This window comes from Lissotriton vulgaris, chromosome 9 (assembly GCF_964263255.1).
Source record: "Lissotriton vulgaris chromosome 9, aLisVul1.2, whole genome shotgun sequence".
NCBI classification, from domain to species: Eukaryota; Metazoa; Chordata; class Amphibia; order Caudata; family Salamandridae; genus Lissotriton; species Lissotriton vulgaris.
Window position 1 is genome coordinate 633,758,026 of NC_141697.1, and position 17,406 is coordinate 633,775,431.

Genomic DNA, 17,406 nt, shown 5'->3' on the forward strand with positions numbered 1-17,406 from the left:
GATCAAGTACAATGTATCATAGGCCCGGAAAAACTACATATTCCTGAAAGCAGTTTTTATATGCTAACTGCATCATTATATACTCAGTTATAGCCATCCTAACACACACATCCATACATTTGATAAAACACAGCCCAATAACAAGGCTGTGGCAAATTAAGGCCTAACATGGGTATGTTCAGCCTCAGGCAGAGAGCAAAATCCCTATGCCATTTATAGCCATCACATAACGGCACCACCTCAGGTAAGGTGTGTCACCTTGTGTGGCATCTTATGGCTATTGCATACCAATACAGTCTCATTAGCCCAGGCTCAGTCTCATATGCTCATACATAGTCTCACCAGTCTAAATAAAGTCTCAAGCAGACAACTAAGATGTGATAGATGGAAAGGTTAGAAGTCATTATAACCAGTGATGGGACTTTGAGTAGCATTTCATTCAGTAATGTTTAGCCCATTTACCCGTTTAGAGATGTTGGGGCCCATTAGGATGACGGGCGGACTTTGTCCGCCCGTCAACCTACCGGTGAAAGGAACGGCCCACCATAAGGGCGGGGATCCCGTGGCTAGCATCAGGATGCGCCCACCACAGTGGTGGGCGCATCCTGCATTCCTACCATTGTGGCGGGCGGTGCAATCCGCAACGTCCACCACAATGGCAGGAAGGCATGCTGTGCACTTCCATTCACAGCATGGCAGGCACCACGTGGTGCCTACCATGCTGTGCATGGAACTGCTTGGGGGTACAATAGGTACCCCCCATGTGCACCCCCACACCCCTCGGAGACCATGGGGGCCCGCAGATGGTCTTTCCGTCCGCAGCGGACCCCCCAGCCATACTAATATGACCAGGGGTCATTCCGGCTTGGATGGCGGGCGGATCTTCAAACTTGGGACTTGCACTAAGGCAGTTAGAGATGAGAACTAACTATATGCATACCACTCATGTGTTTGACCTTAAACTGATTTTCAACCAATCCAGTAGGCCCCTCATCTTTCAATGGAAACAACATAATCCGGCTGCTGCACATCCTCATTAGGTATCAAGTGAAGGAGTCATGTCTACACATTAGAGCAACTTAATCCAAATCCATTACAAAGTTCAACAGAGAAATTCGAGACGTCATCAGTGATGTCATCAGTGATGTCACTGACCATGTCATGAATGATGTAATATGTGACATCATCAGCAGTGGATTGCGGGCGCGCAAGTTATGACAGAGGAATTTCAGTGGTTTTGTATGAGTAAAATGTCCAGCTAACTATAACACCCCTGAAACATATGGTTTTTTCAGTGAATTTCTAAGGTTTTTAAAATGCTAATTCCTAACTATAACATACCTGAAACCTATGGATTTTTCTGTGAATTTCAAAAGTTTTTTAAAAGCTAATTTCTAATTATAATGCTCATTAAGCATATCTGTTTTTTCTGTCTTTTTTAATTATTATCCCATTCTCAACCTAGTAAAAACTGCAAATATCACCTCTCTTCCATTGATACCTTCCACCAACAAAATTGCCACAAATCAGAACCACAACTAACGCTAATGATATACAAAGTAGGCGTTCCCGTTGAAAAAAGACATGAAAACACCACTTCCCCATATTTTCAACAACCAGCCAAATCTGCAATGCTAGCTAAAAACAGGCGATAATCCCACTTATCAGTAACAAATTAACATCAACATTTAACTGGTATAAGAAGGTGACTATCTGCTGTGTGAATTACACCCAACTCACACCCATATCTAAAGATGAATATGTGATAGAGGTACTAATCATGCAGCTCTGACACCCAACAAAATCACAACACCCAGCGCCACCACCACCACAACCACCCCGCGGTCCACTCCCCCCCTACTACCTCAGAGGTATCGCAAAACAGGACAACGGACCTTCCCAAAATACCATATCCCCTCAACCGCACAAATAGCTGAATGTTCGGAGATGTGGCAACCAATTATGTATAAGTGAGGGAACTCGCACATCAACAATAATTCACACAATTCCAAGTGTACCAGTGATATGCTGTACACATCTCACTATACAAACAACAAACCTTTCCATGTGGAGATATAGTATTGAAACGTGTAGTGTACTGCACAGTGGACTCAACCATATTATCTTAGACACTGGGGAGTATCTTGGTCATGTAGCTGTGTTGTCCCCCCCTTGAAGCAGAAGCAGAGTGGGCTGGTCCAACATACGCAACTCCAGCGTAAGTGTATAAATACATAGGCCACGCCCTGGGCGTGGTTCACTTGTGCGAAGACAAAAGAGTCTGCCAGAGCGATGGCCCTCACCCTGCCATGTGGCTGCCTAATTGACCATGGGCCTCCTCAACACAGGCCCTCTGGGAACTCAGCACACAGCACCACAGACTTATGTCTGTATTGACTACTGCCTTCGATCTACACTGCAGACAGCTGGGTTCACAACTTGTATTCAGCCTTGATTTATTAATGGTACAGAGAACTGTACTCTATGTCCTCGAATTTTGTGTAGAAGAAGTGACAAAAAGCATTGCTCGATGTCTATGCTAACTACTGCCTTCGGAATGTCTGACTAAATATCGAAATCAAAAATATCGACATACAAAAATATCGGGACAAAAATATCGAAGTCAAAAATATCGGAATCCTATCCCTAACAAGGTAAGTACAAAAATATCGAAAAAATAATATCGTAGTACAAAAATATCGAAATTAAAAATATAGTTTTTTTAAATGTATTAATAATAATGTTAAAATAATTATAAAATACATATAATGTTACAAATATTAAATAAAAATATTAAAACATAATTAAAAAATTAAAACTAATACATATACATTTAAAATAAATTAAAAACGTAATAATTTAATGTAATTTTATATTTTGTAATTTCATTTAATTGATTTAATTTAAATTTATTTAATTTTTACCCTGTACGACTGTACCCCAAAAACCCAAAACTGACCCAGAACCCTAAAAATACCCCTTTACCCAAATACTGAAAACTGACACTGAACCCTAAAAATACCCCTTTACCCATGAACTGAAAACTGACCCAGAACCCTAAAAATACCCCTTTACCCATGAATTGAAAACTGACCCTGAACCCTAAAAATACCCCTTTACCCACAAACTGAAAACTGACCCTGAACCCTAAAAATACCCCTTTACCCATGAACTGAAAACTGACCCAGAACCCTAAAAATACCCCTTTACCCAAAAACTGAAAACTGACCCTGAACCCTAAAAATACCCCTTTACCCAAAAACTGAAAACTGACCCTGAACCCTAAAAATACCCCTTTACCCATGAACTGAAAACTGACCCTGAACCCTAAAAATACCCCTTTACCCAAAAACTGAAAACTGACCCTGAACCCTAAAAATACCCCTTTACCCATGAACTGAAAACTGACCCTGAACCCTAAAAATACCCCTGTACCCATGAACTGAAAACTGACCCTGAACCCTAAAAATACCCCTGTACCCAAAATTAATTAATATTATTTAATTACCAATTAATTATTAATTAACAATAACAATAAAGTAAATATGTTAGCACATTTGCTGTAATTAATTTAATTTAATAATTAATATTATTTTGCACAATTAATTAATTAAGAATAACCATAAATAATATATATATAAATTACTTTAATTAATTTAATTAAATAATTAATAATAATTAATTACCAACTAATTAATAATTATAAATATGAAAAAAAATTATAATAATTAACTAACTAATTAATAGAAATTAATTACCAATTAATTATTTAAAATATGTACAAACATATATCAATTAATTAATTATTATTAAATTACTTCCCACCCTATTCCCCTATAAACCCATAACCCGCTACAGAACATATTTATCAATTAATAAATTAATTAAAAATTATTTAAAATTAATTCTCAATTAATTAATTAATAATTCCTACTAATTAATAATTAATTTAACATAATTAAATTACTTCCCACCCTATTCCCCTATAAACCCACAACCCGCTACAGTAGTAAAAGACAATATTTAATAAAATAACATTAAAAATAAATAATAAAACATAATAAATACAATATAATATACACTAAATTTATTTAAAAATTGATATTAGTAACATCAAAGTTATTAATTTCGATATTATTAACATCGATATTTACAACTTCGATATTACTGATATCATACCAATATCGATATTTAGACTGTCGATATTACTTACCTTCGATATTTATGTATATTGATATTTAAACTTCGATATTTTTGCATATCGATATTTAAAAATCGATATTTTGTCTGTGTACCCTGCCTTCGATCTGCACTGCGGACAGCAGGGTTCACAACTTGAATTCAGCTTTGGATCTACATTATGGACAGCATTGAATTCAGCCTTGATTTATTTAATGCAGAGAGAATTGTAATCTATGTCCTCGGAATTTTGTTAAATAATTTACAAAAAGCATTCCTCGATGTCTGTGCTGACTACTGCCTTCAATCTACACTGCGGACAGCAGGGTTCACAACTTGAATTCAGCTTTGGATCTGCACTACGGACAGCATGGAATTCAGCCTTGATTTATTTAATGCAGAGACAATTGTACTCTATGCCATCAGATTTTGTTAAAGGATGTGATAAAAAACATTCCCCGATGACTGTGCTGACTACTGCCTTCGATCTACACTACGGACAGCAGGGCTCAAGATTCAGGTGGAATAGCGATTGCAGATGACGCAGTCCTGTAGGCAAGACACATTGTACCAGTGCGGCCCGCCTGGACCACGCATCATTGCAGGGTGCGCACACGCTGACTTCTTCAAATGCCACTAACTCACTGCACCACAAAACATCGCCATTTGGCCTTATTAAGGCACAATTCATTTGGCAGAAGACATTGCTCTCAGTGCGGCCCACCCGGACCACGCATCACCGCAGGGTGCGCACACGCTGAGCGCCAGAGGTACGACTAACTCAGTGCACCATAAATCATTGCCACGTGGCCTTATTAAGGCAGAATTCACTAGGCAAAAAACATTGCTACCAGTACGGCCTGCCCGGACTATGCATCATTGCAGGCTCCACACAAGCTAGTTGCTTCAGGTGCCACTAACTCAGTGTACCATTATCATCGCTGGCTGCACACACGCTGAATTCCCAATACTGTACAGCTTTACTCAATGTCACATGGCTGTGGGTCCTTCCTAACCGCTGCCTCCTGCTTACACTGCGGTCATCAAGGCTCACAATTAAATTGACACTTCATTCATTAATTTCAGAGTGCAGTACAAAACTAAGAATAACGTCCCTCAAACCTACACAATATCCTTTAAGTATCCTTCCTTCAAGAACTTGTTTTACATCAGTTATAGCTTTAGTACAATAACCAAATTCATCTTGCAAGTCTAAAAGAACACTGAATGGCAGTCTAAACTGCAGGCAGCGCAGCTCACAATTTGAACTATAATGTCCCTGAAACCTACATGTTTCAACAATGTATTGCATACATGTTTCATCTTTTGTTCAAATCGCGATTACAGATGATGTAGTCCAGTAGGCAACAGACAATGCTCCCAGTGCGACCCGCCCAGATCACGTATAATAGCTGGGTATGCAGACGCTGAATGCTTCTGATGCCCCTACCTCAGTGCACCACAACTCATGGACCCTTTATGATAGAATGTTTTGTGTATGATTTCAGATCTTCCGCCCCTACCTCAGTACAGCACAAGTCATGAACCTGTTACAATAGAATCTTTTGTGTATTATTTCACATGTGGTGCTCCTACCTTTGTGCAGCACAAGTCATAAACCCTTTATTGTGGAATATCTGTGTATGATTTGATGATTACTATTGTACTTGTTACCAACAGCAACGATTCCCGGAGAGCTGGCTTACACTCACCCCACATTCACCCAGCACAGACATCACTGGACATGTGACCCTGGTAGTAAAATGAGTTGAGCCCATGTGCCCGTACCCAGTTCAACTATCTATCTGTGTCTGCGTATTCATTATGTTTGCAAAATGCTGCCCCAGGGCCCAACCACATTACATTGTGCTGTAAACAGCGTATGCAACCATCTTACCACTGGCAGTCGGAAAAACTTTGGTTAAGTAACTTTCACTCGCTCATTCTACAAGTATAAACGTAGAGACTGAATCATTAGAGGACTGAAAGCAAAGTGTATAGTAAATTTCTAAGTGCCTGCGATTGGCGGTGTTGTTTTTTTGTCTCATATTTATATAGCGCAAACTCGACCCAAAAGTATTTCAGCTTTTTACATGAGCACCGTATTTACATTACACTTTCAAGCATGCAGAGATTACAAGATTTGCCTACATTAACAGGATGTGGACACGACTCCGAGACTTGAACACTGATTTCCAGCACCACGTTCGGCAGTGTTCCCGACTGACCACATAAGTATATAGGTTGGCGCAGCCTAACTCCGACCACGAGCCTCACTCTAATTAGCTGCCCTTCATGTTCCAAAAACTGCAACCTGAACTTTTCATGGCCCTGTATTGCTACAGCTACAACACTCCACTGAATGTGCAATAAACATTCATATCCACAGAAATGTGTCATGACCACCATCTTTTATGTGTCGAACTATAGATGAATGTAGAGTCAGTGATTCCCTGTACCTTCCATGTTGGTCATGTTGTGGGACTTCACTCACATAATGACACATTCGCGTTTAAGACTCGGGTGACGGCAGCACTACAACACAGACACCCAAATCAGTTGTTATAGTCGACCAAATTTCCGTCGCTCCCACATCTGTAGCAAAGTAGATGAGGATTAATTTTTTTATACTAAGTACCCTTAAATTTACCATCTTATTTTGACAACCTTTCCTTTCTCAGTTGCTTTAGGGCTTGCACCTGCGTTGCTGTACGCAGTACGGCTTGTGCCTTCGTTGCAGTGCGCAGCACAAGACATTTTGTAAGTGAAAAAACAGGCATATGAACCTAACCTAGGAATTTTACATTCTTGTGCTTGTGCGTTTCCTTCCGTGCTACTCCATTGGACTTTGCGTGCGACTTATTTTAAAAGATTGCACGCAATTGGCCAGTGGCGGGCGCATTGCTCCGGCCATGGCCTATTGGTGTCTATTACGCGCTTGTTACACGTAATTGACCCCAATAGGCCATGGGGTTTCAATTATCGTGTCCAGACATGGGCTTGATACTTTAAAGCACGTGTGTGGCTGCGCACCACTTGTTTTCTATAACCAGATGGAAAACATTACTATGTCTAGTAATTGTTGATGAATCAAAGCCCATTAAAATAGTTGGGACCATGCAGATGATTGTGTTTTTAATGGGGGGGGGTGAGAGGGCAGTGTTATTATAGTCCAGTTTAAGATAGTGGCAATTACCAGTCGTAATATCTTCCTTCGGTAATTCTCTTGATGTGGATTGATCCTAAGAACACGTCTTGTATGCAGCAAGTATAAAGGAAGAATTACCATCTCTGTCTTTCCATTCCTGCATACTGGACTTTCCTAGAATTACTAATTATCTACTATCTTTCAGATGTGGAGCTTCAGGGTGCACTATGTCCCGGCACTTGGTGGGAGACACACTGGTGACAGAAAGGTGAGCTGCGAAGATTCTCTTCAGTGTCACTCTCTCACTCTTACTCTCTCTCTTCCTCACATTTGATGAACGAATGACGCACAATCTTATCTTGCTTTTTATCTAACAGGCTGTGTTTCACAAATTGGCGTCCCGCTCCCCGACACCACCAGAGCTCAAGTCTGAGGAACCTGCGATGATGCGTGGCCATCCTCACAATGCCTGAGAAGTTTGCTTCGGCACATGGTGGACCCTCTTTGAAACACACTGGTGGCACAAGGTGAGCAGAGAAGCTTCTTTCCTCAGCAGCGAGAAGTCACCTCTGGACGGTGAGAGTGGATAGTGTGCAGCAGCTTGACTCGTAGGAATGGGCACTCACCTCCGGGCAGTGGGAGTGGATAGGGTGCAGCAGCCTGGGTACGTAGTACTGGGAAGTCACCGCTGGGCAGTGGGAGTGGATAGGCTACAGCACCCTGGGAGGAAAATAGCACACATACACCTCCTTGCAGTGGAGTTGATGGAATACAGCAGCCTCGGTGCGCAGAGTCGTAACACAGAAATATGCATGTGCAGTTGTATATACTCTGCAATGACTAATTCTATACTATCTTTCAGATCACTAAACTTGAGGATGCACTATGACCCGGCACGTGGTTGGACACACACCAGTGGCAGAAAGGTGAGCTGCAAAGATTTTCTCCAGTGTGAACACTCCCTCTCCTGCTCCATCTCTTCCTTTCTTTCTCACACACTTTCTCTCTTTATCTGTCTCTTCCTCTCTCTGTCTCATTCTTTCTTTTTCTCTCTTCCTCTCTCTCACACTGTTTCTCTTTCTCTTTTCAAGTTGTGAAATAAATCAAGGCAAACTTCAATGCTGTCCGCAGTATAAATCCAAAGCTGACTTCAAGTTGTGAGCTCTGCTGCCTGTAGTGTATGCAGTAGGTAAGCATAGCGGCCTAGGTGCACAGGGCCTCCAATTCAACGCGGTGCGGCAAGAGGGGTGAAGTGCATCAGCGTCACTGCGCAGGTGCGAACAAATGATATTGCCATGCATAACGATGTGGTCTCTCACCTCATTCAGTCTCATCTCTGTCTTATTTTAATGATCTGCTGGACCAAACTGTAGACCTGAGCCAGTGGGCAGCACCACCCTACAGACACCTCTTCAGAGCGGTGCTGCTAGAGGGGTGGGTTGCATCAGGCAGACTGCGCACGTGCGAATAAGCAATATTGCCAAGTGTTATGTTGTGATCTCGGACCTCATTCAGTCACATCGGTCTAATTTTAAGGACCTACTGTACCATACTATAAACCTGAGCCAGCAGGCAGCGCTGCCTACAGACATGTGGTGTTGGCTTTTAGGACATTGTAGTTAGCTCCTTACTGAGTGTACATGCACACAGGCTCCCGCCACTGCATTACACGCGAACATTAAGCTTCTAGCATGCACTCTATTCCTTTCTATGTAAACTTTTCCATAACATATTATTATTTAACCTTGAGTATTCCTGTCCACTCCAACTCCTCTTTGAACAACGATTACCACTAACGGTTGATCGTACATCAAAAACGAAGGATGCACTCAACTCTTATTTTCTATCAAGCTTACAATAAACCTTCATTTACCTCCAGATGTTTCCACCATTAAATTATTTCTCCCTTTAAAGAAAATCATTGATTGGATGAAAAGGGGCTGAGCGGGAACTTTCTCCCGCAATGATTCCCTGAGCATTCTAACACCTTCCATGGCAGTATCAAGACACCGTTCCATTTTGGAGACCTGGTCTTCCATACAAAGGTACCCCGGACTCTGTGCTTGCACCAACACGTCGTGGGACACACCAGTGGTGGCAGGTGAGCTGTGAAGCCTATATGTGGAAGACCTACAATTGAGCACATTACGGGGGAAGGGACTGGGGTGCAGCACCCTGGGTGCACAGATGCATGCAAGCGATTTTCCCATAGCTACTAATGTAGGACTATATTATCAAAGAATGGTGATAACATTATCACCACTTTACCAACAGGAAACTGCCGCTAAAGCGACGATAAGGGGTTGATAATATGCCCTTGTGAATTCCCATAGAATCCCAGGTTCACACCAAAACCTGTGCTTCTAAGGAGATTCACAATAGCATATTATGAACCCCTTATCTTCGCTTTAGCAAGGGTTTCCTGCCACTAAAACAGCGAGAATGTTATCACCCTTCCTTCATAATATGGACCATACTCTCTGGCCTCATGTATTTAATTTTAAGGACTTCTTAAACCACAGTCTATCTTCCAGATCCCTGCGTCCTAGACAAACGGGTGACGGAGGGTAAACACTAAGGGGTGAGTGCAATAGTCCGACCCTCTGTCTCCTCCTGCCTCTCTTCTTTGAACTCTCCATCCCCATCTCACTTCCACCCTCTTCCCCTCCGTTCCATTTTCACTTTGGTCCTTTCATTCGAACTAGCTTTCTTTACCTCTTCCACATAGCATACATACTTATGTTTCATTTTTGTCTTGCAGGTTACCTACGCTGCTTCCACTGGAGTCCAACCCACTTTTTTTTATTATACTGTTCTTTTAAAAGCACATTTCGATTTATTTCTGTTTTAATAAAGGTTACTTTAAAAAAAAAATAACTGAGTGTATAGGTCTTTTTTTCTGACAACACTTGACTATTATTTATTGTGATAATCAACTGTTTATAGAAGATTTAAAAGCCAATACTATTTAACATTACAGTGCACCTACAAAAATAATGTAACTAACTGTTAGGCACATGAATCCTATGTAATTATACAACTGCAAGAGTTCTATGAGTGTATCACTTTATAACACCATAAGTACTGCCCGTGTGATTACAGAACAAATAAGGCTCTGCCTAGGACCACCGAGGCTTCAGGGACTGCGGAGGCCCACCCTGCATATTTAAATAAAGAGTCTGAGTATGACGATCCCCGGACTTAAGATGACCTCGAATTCCTCGAACAATTAGTAAACAATACCCGGGAAGGTGGCGCTCTCCTAGACTGCAAAACGTCTCTGTACCCTTCCGCGCCCAATTCACATGTGGCATTAACACAGAACTTAATTTGTAAAAGAATAAGTGCCGGGGCTCAAAGTTTTACTAAGAAAAGAACGGTGTTTATAACTGGAAGTGTAAAACCTGGGCTGACTCTTTACCAGCTCTTCTACCTTTTCAGAGGTGCTGGCTGTAGTGAAGACGTCATATTTCCCCAGGGGCCTCTACATGGCTGAGGGGAAAGCAAACAGAGATGACCGAGCGCTGTGTACATTAGGAGCAAAAGGAATACACAACTCTTTGAATTAACCTCAAGAGAGGGCGCGAGCAGCAGCCACTGGCGTTAAAAAACCCTATGTACAGTTTGCGTTCTCTGTGCTCGTCAATGGGCAATTCTTTATCGATCCCAGTCACACTGCTGTTTCACGTTTTGTGAAACGCTTTACAGTGTGGACTTCACTAAATACTTTGTGGCTATTTAAGTGGGAGACGAGATTGTCGACATTCCAAAACTTAGCCACTCCTAATTCTACTGTAAAAAAAATTACCACCTACCACTAATTTTTATTCTCCTCGGGGACCCCATCCCCTGGGGCCTATATACAACTTTGGGGCCTGTGAGGTGAGCCCCAATGCCCCCACGGTCCCAGACGGCTCTCACGTCCTTCGGGAGCCGCCATTGCTTTTCCACACAGGGAGCTGCTAACATGCAGCTCCGGTGTGGAAAAGCAATCTGCTTTGCATTTTGAGAGAGAGCAGGCTTCCCTGCTCTCTCTTTCAAAATCCAAACCAAGTTTGCTATGGCAAGGGGGAAGCTTTGGCTCCCACCCTACCATAGAAAATAGCAGAGTCCCGAGGGTGGGCACCAGGAGACACTGCAGGAGCTGCCCCTGTGTGGTGCCGGCCCCCATGGCCCTTGATGGCTCCAGGAGGGGGGCCACCCAGCCCCCCTCTCACAATCTAAAAAGCCCCAGTGGGTGGTGATCCCCAGGGCTCGGGGGGGGGGCCTTTGAGCCCCCCACATTTTTTTGAAAGCCCCAGAATTAGCGGCACCCGAGGGATCCTTTGAGCCCCCCCCCACCCATGTATTTTTCTGGGGGATTGGTCTTTGAGCCCCCCATTTATTCTGTAACCCCGAGGGGTGGTGATCCCCGGGGCTAGGGGTCCCCTCTGGGCCCCCATTAAATTTAATATTTTAGCCCCTGGGAATTGCCCCCCCGGGGGCTAATTATTAAAGAAGCGCTGGAGCCCGTGATTTCTTTACATTTTTTTTTTATGGCAGGATCTGTGCACCCTGCATGCATTTTCCCGTTTTCTACTCTGCCCCCTTTATACGTTTTGCACACTTGTTCCACTGATTTCTTCAACCTTGCTTCTACCTAGGCACAAAATGGCTGGCAACACTTCCTGGTTTGGAATGTTGACAACCAGTTGACAGCCAATTAGCATGCATCTCTAGATCAGGATGGTGTGCGCAGGATGCGCATAGGGTGCGCGGATCCACCGTGGCCATAGATATATCTTTGATTTTACTTTTGATTTTCTCAGCACTACTGAACGGTGTTACACCATTTAACCAAAAGGCACAAGTCTGAACCAAGGGCTACCTCTATGCCAAATTTGGTGTAATTCCGTTCAGCAGTTCGGGCTGTAGCTGCAATTACAGGTTCCTATGGAAAATTGCATGGGGAAAACACGTTTTGGGACCCCCTTTTTTCTCAGCCCCCGTTTAACAAATCACCCTAGAGACTTTCAGGATAGGAGCAGACCGGAGCGGGCCAGCAGTTTTGAAAAGTTTGTGAACATTCGTCAACCGGCGCCACAGTAGGTAACTATAAGTACCTACTGGCGACCGCCAGTATGTAATATCTGTCTATCTATCTATCTATCTATCTATCTATCTATCTATCTATCTATCTATCTATCTATCTATCTATCTATCTATCTATCTATCTATCTATCTATCTATCTATCTATCTGTCTGTCTGTCTGTCTGTCTGTCTGTCTGTCTGACTATCTATCTGTCTATCTCTTCTCTCTCTCTCTATATATATATATAATATATATATATATATATATATATATATATATATATATATATATATATATATATATTCACTGAAGAAACCATAGGTTTTACACACGTTATAGTTAGGAATTAGCATTTTAAAAACCTTTGAAATTCACTGAAAAAACCATAGGTTTCAAACCAGTTATAGTTAGCTGGTCATTTTACTCATGCAAAACCTATGAAATTCCCCTGTTATAGTTAGTTCAGCTAACTATAACTTGCGCGCCCGCAATGCACTGCTGACGACGTCACATATTACATCACTCATGACATGGTCAGTGACATCACTCATGACATCACTGATGACATCTCAAATGACATCCCTGATGATATCACTGATGACATCATCCAGTGAATGTGTTTCTTTCTGAAAAATAAATAAATATTTTTTATATATGTATATCTAAAGGTCGATGGAAGATTGAATGGGTAAATAAGTCTCCAAAAGGATGGTTTTTTTGTCAAATTGATTGTATAACTGACTTATTAAGTATATCTTAGTGAATAGGTGTATTAGCGAGTAATCTTTAAATATTTAAATATCTGTATCAGTGTCTCACTTTGTATATAAGTGGCTGCATGGGGTGGTGAGTACCTACATGAGTGTGTATATGGGTTATTAGTTGTTTTTTTAAGTATCAGAATGAGTGTATGGTTCGATGGGGAGTACAACTTAGCGCACAGATGCATGAATGACTGACTCACTGTATGTGTTTTGAAGACAGCATGTGTGCAGGACTATATAGGTGGATGAGTGTGTGTATGGGTGTGTTAGTGAGTGAATGACTGTCTCAAAAGTATCTTTATGGGCAACTACATATGTTTTAAACTAGTATATGTGGGTATTGATGTATATAAATGAGTATATGTCAGAGCGAGAGATTGTAAGATTTCCTGTACGAATAAGTATGTGTTTCTATAAGTGATTGTTTTAGAGAGTAAGTATGTGTACGATTCTGTCGAAATCAGTGTAGTGGTGGGTGTATAGCTGTATATGTAAGTAAATGGATGTTTGATAGTTTATTTGCATGTGTGAGTAACTCTATAGATGAGTGTCGGTGTGTAATAAGATGTATAGGTGTATGAGTACATATGATGAGTGAGTACATGTATGAGTGCCTATATAGAACTGTTAGTGAATGACTGGATATGTATGTAGATTTTGGAATTACCAAATAGGTTGTTCTAACTGGAATTGGTATCTCAATTTTTTTGAAAATGTTACTTTCTATTTTTGATCGTGTGTATCAAAGGTTCTATTACGGTCAGAGGAGGTCTGCCACAAGGATGATGTCATCAGTAATGTCATCAGGAATGTCATTTGAGATGTCATGAGTGATGTCATGAGTGATGTCACTGACCATGTCATGAGTGATGTAATATGTGAGGTCATCAAGCAGTGCATTGCGGGCGCGCGAGTTATAGTTAGCTAAACTAACTATAACAGGGGAATTTCATAGGTTTTGTATGAGTAAAATGACCAGCTAACTATAGCTGGTGTGAAACCTATGGTTTTTTCAGTGAATTTGCAAGATCTTTTAAATGCTAATTCCTAACTATAACGTGGCTGAAACCTATGGTTTTTTCAGTGAATTTCAAAGGTTTTTTAAATGATAATTTTCAAATGTAATAATTGTTATATTTTTTATACTGATTTACTACATTATTACATTACATATTTTTATTATAAATAAAAAAAAATGTTTGTACACCTCTCTGCAACTCAGCCCCCGGGCGTGTTTGCAGAGGGGGAACTAATTCCCCTTGCCTACTGGGGGTCCCTGGGGGCCAACTGGCCTACCTGGAACCTCCGTATGCGCTAGGGGGCTGCATTGCAGAAAGGTGTAATGAGGCCACACCCTTTTTTACACCTCTCTGCAATGCAGCCCCCTGGCACGTTTGCAGAGGGGGAACTAATTTCCCTTGCATACTGAGGTCCCTGTGAGCCAACTAGCCCACCTGAGACCCCCAGTATGCGCCAGTGGGCTGCATTGCTTTGCCCCGAGGGGCAGCGGTCCCGGGGCAGTGTGGGGGGGATTGGGAACCCCCACACTTCTTTATCACAATGCCCTCGCAATTTGATCCCCGGGGGGGGTAATTTTTTAAAAAACAGACCATGCTTTTTTTTTTTTTAAATTGAGCCTTTTTTGTTCTTGTGGGACCACCTGGGCAGGCCTAGGGGGTCATGGTGTGTCTACCCTGCCCTCTTTTTCTGTTCTACACGTTTGTTTTTCTGCTTTCTTGTGCCTCGGTCTACCTAGCACAAGATGGATGCCAACACTTCCTGGTTAGAAGTGTTGACAGCCAATGAGCATGCTGCTTTCTCAGGAAGACATGCTGATTGGCTGCCACTGTCTGTCAACACTGCAAACCAGGAAGTGTTGGCAGCCATCTTGTGCCTCGGTAGATCCAAGGCACAAGAAAGCAGTGAAACAAAGGTGGAAAACACGCAAAGGGGGCAGGGTAAAAGCACCCTGACCCCCTTGGCCTGCTCAGGGGGTCCCACAAGGACCCCCAAACATTTTTTTTTAATTGTGGGGTGCGCGCGCCGTACGCGTACCTACCTTTTTGATAGGGCCTTGGGGGTTTTTAGCATTTAAAAAACCTTAGAAATTCACTGGAAAAAACACAGGTTTCAGGGACGTTATAGTTAGTTGGACATTTCACTTGTACAAAACCTGTGAAATTTGGCTATTATAGTTATAACTCGTGCCCCCGCAGTGCCCTGATGATGATGTCACATATTACATCATTCATGACATGGTCCGTGACATCACTGATGACATCACTGATGACATCACCCACATGATAATCTGATGCACCTCCTCACACCCTAATATAACCATTGATACACCCGCTCTAGAATACCGACTACCATTTTTGAAACCATAGACACACCAATACCAGTTACTACATACCCACTCACTGATTCCTAGGTCCACACACACATGCACTAATTCACCCATACAGTCATTCATACATGCAGTCACTCATCAATACAGCACTATCATTTGCACTCATACACCTATACAGACACTCACACACCGCCATTCACCCATAAAGTTACACACATACCTAGTCAGTCATGCAAAGAATCAATCACCCTACCATTTACTCACCTATACAGTTATACACACACCACCTCACTTATTCTTACAGATACTAACACATACTTACTCTCTTATACAATCACTGATACAAGCCCACACTAATGCATACAGCCACTCTAACAATCACTTGCTCAAACATATCGTCATTTATATATTCCAACACTCACATATGCTGCCTTTTACATATGTAGTTACTCACACATGTACCACTGAGATATCCATTCACTCACCAATACACTCATACACACACTCACCCACCCATACAGTCCATCACAGATGCATTCTTGGACCCATACACCCAGTGAATCGCCCACTCACACATCTATGCACCCCCCACACAGACACTCAGGCACCCATACAGATACTCAGACAACCAATCGATAACCCATATAGACACTCATGTAGCTACTCACCAACCCATACAGCCGCTTACACACCAACTGACAGACTGATACAGACATTCACACAGTTTTGTCACTAACTCATGCATTCAGTAAGACATGTTTAATCACTCACGTATAGAGACAGCCACACACCTACTATATCCTCCATTTACACACTCATTCTTCAATACACCTTGGTCTATATATATAAAAAACATATTTAAACTTCACAGAAACACACAGTTTGTCTATGGTTTCAAAAATTGTAGCCTGTATTTTAGAGTGGGTGTATCAAAACTTATATTAGGGTGTTAGGACGTGCATACAATTATCACATGGATGATGTCATCAGTGATGTCATTTGATATGTCATCACTGATTTCCCCAGTGATGTCACTGACCATATCATGAATGATGTAATATATGACGTCATCAGCAGTGCATTGCGGGGGTGCGAGTTATAGTTAGCTAAACTAACTATAACAGCCGAATTTCATTGGTTTTGTACAAGTGAAATGCCCAACTAACTATAACGTACCTGAAACATAAGTTTTTTTCATTGAAAAATAAATACACACATATATATATATATACATACATATATATATATATATATATATATATATATATACATATATATATATATATGGACACATGTTTGAGTTTTTATATAAGTATACATTTATACATAATATTAAGCAAGGGCGGATGCCCGAAACGCATCAGATTTGGATACTCATACCTAAATAAACTTCGTGCCAAAAGGAACTTTGGACTTGCGTAGTTTTCTCTGTCGTTTTGTTTGGCGTGTTGAGAGACTGCAGCTGTTGGATATATGTCACCACTTCGAAAGCGGTCAGGAGTGCAGTTTTGATGTATATATATATATATATATATATATATATATATATATATATATATATATATATATATATATATATATATATATATATGGACACGGATCTATGATGTTACAAACCGTTATTTTACAACGCATGCTGTAACATCGCAACTTTTACAACGCAGGTTCCATTACATCGGATGCCATTACAACGCAGGATATTACATAGCAGATGCTATTACAACGCATACCATTACATCGTAAGTATAGGTAAGTATAACTTTTTAAAAAAAATGTAATTAAGTTAATTTAATTAATTTTATTTTACTAATATAATTAAAATAATTGTAAAAATGTAAATAATATAATTTATTTAAATAAGTTTAATTTAATTTTAAATAGGAATTAATGTAA

General features: G+C 41.1%; 1 protein-coding gene across 1 annotated transcript in view; it reads right to left on the minus strand.

Moving 5' to 3' along the window:
• Positions 1-17,406, minus strand: part of LOC147692003 (cytochrome P450 2F2-like) — an 803,876-nt gene that overhangs the window by 35,710 nt on the left and 750,760 nt on the right. The window lies entirely within an intron of this gene.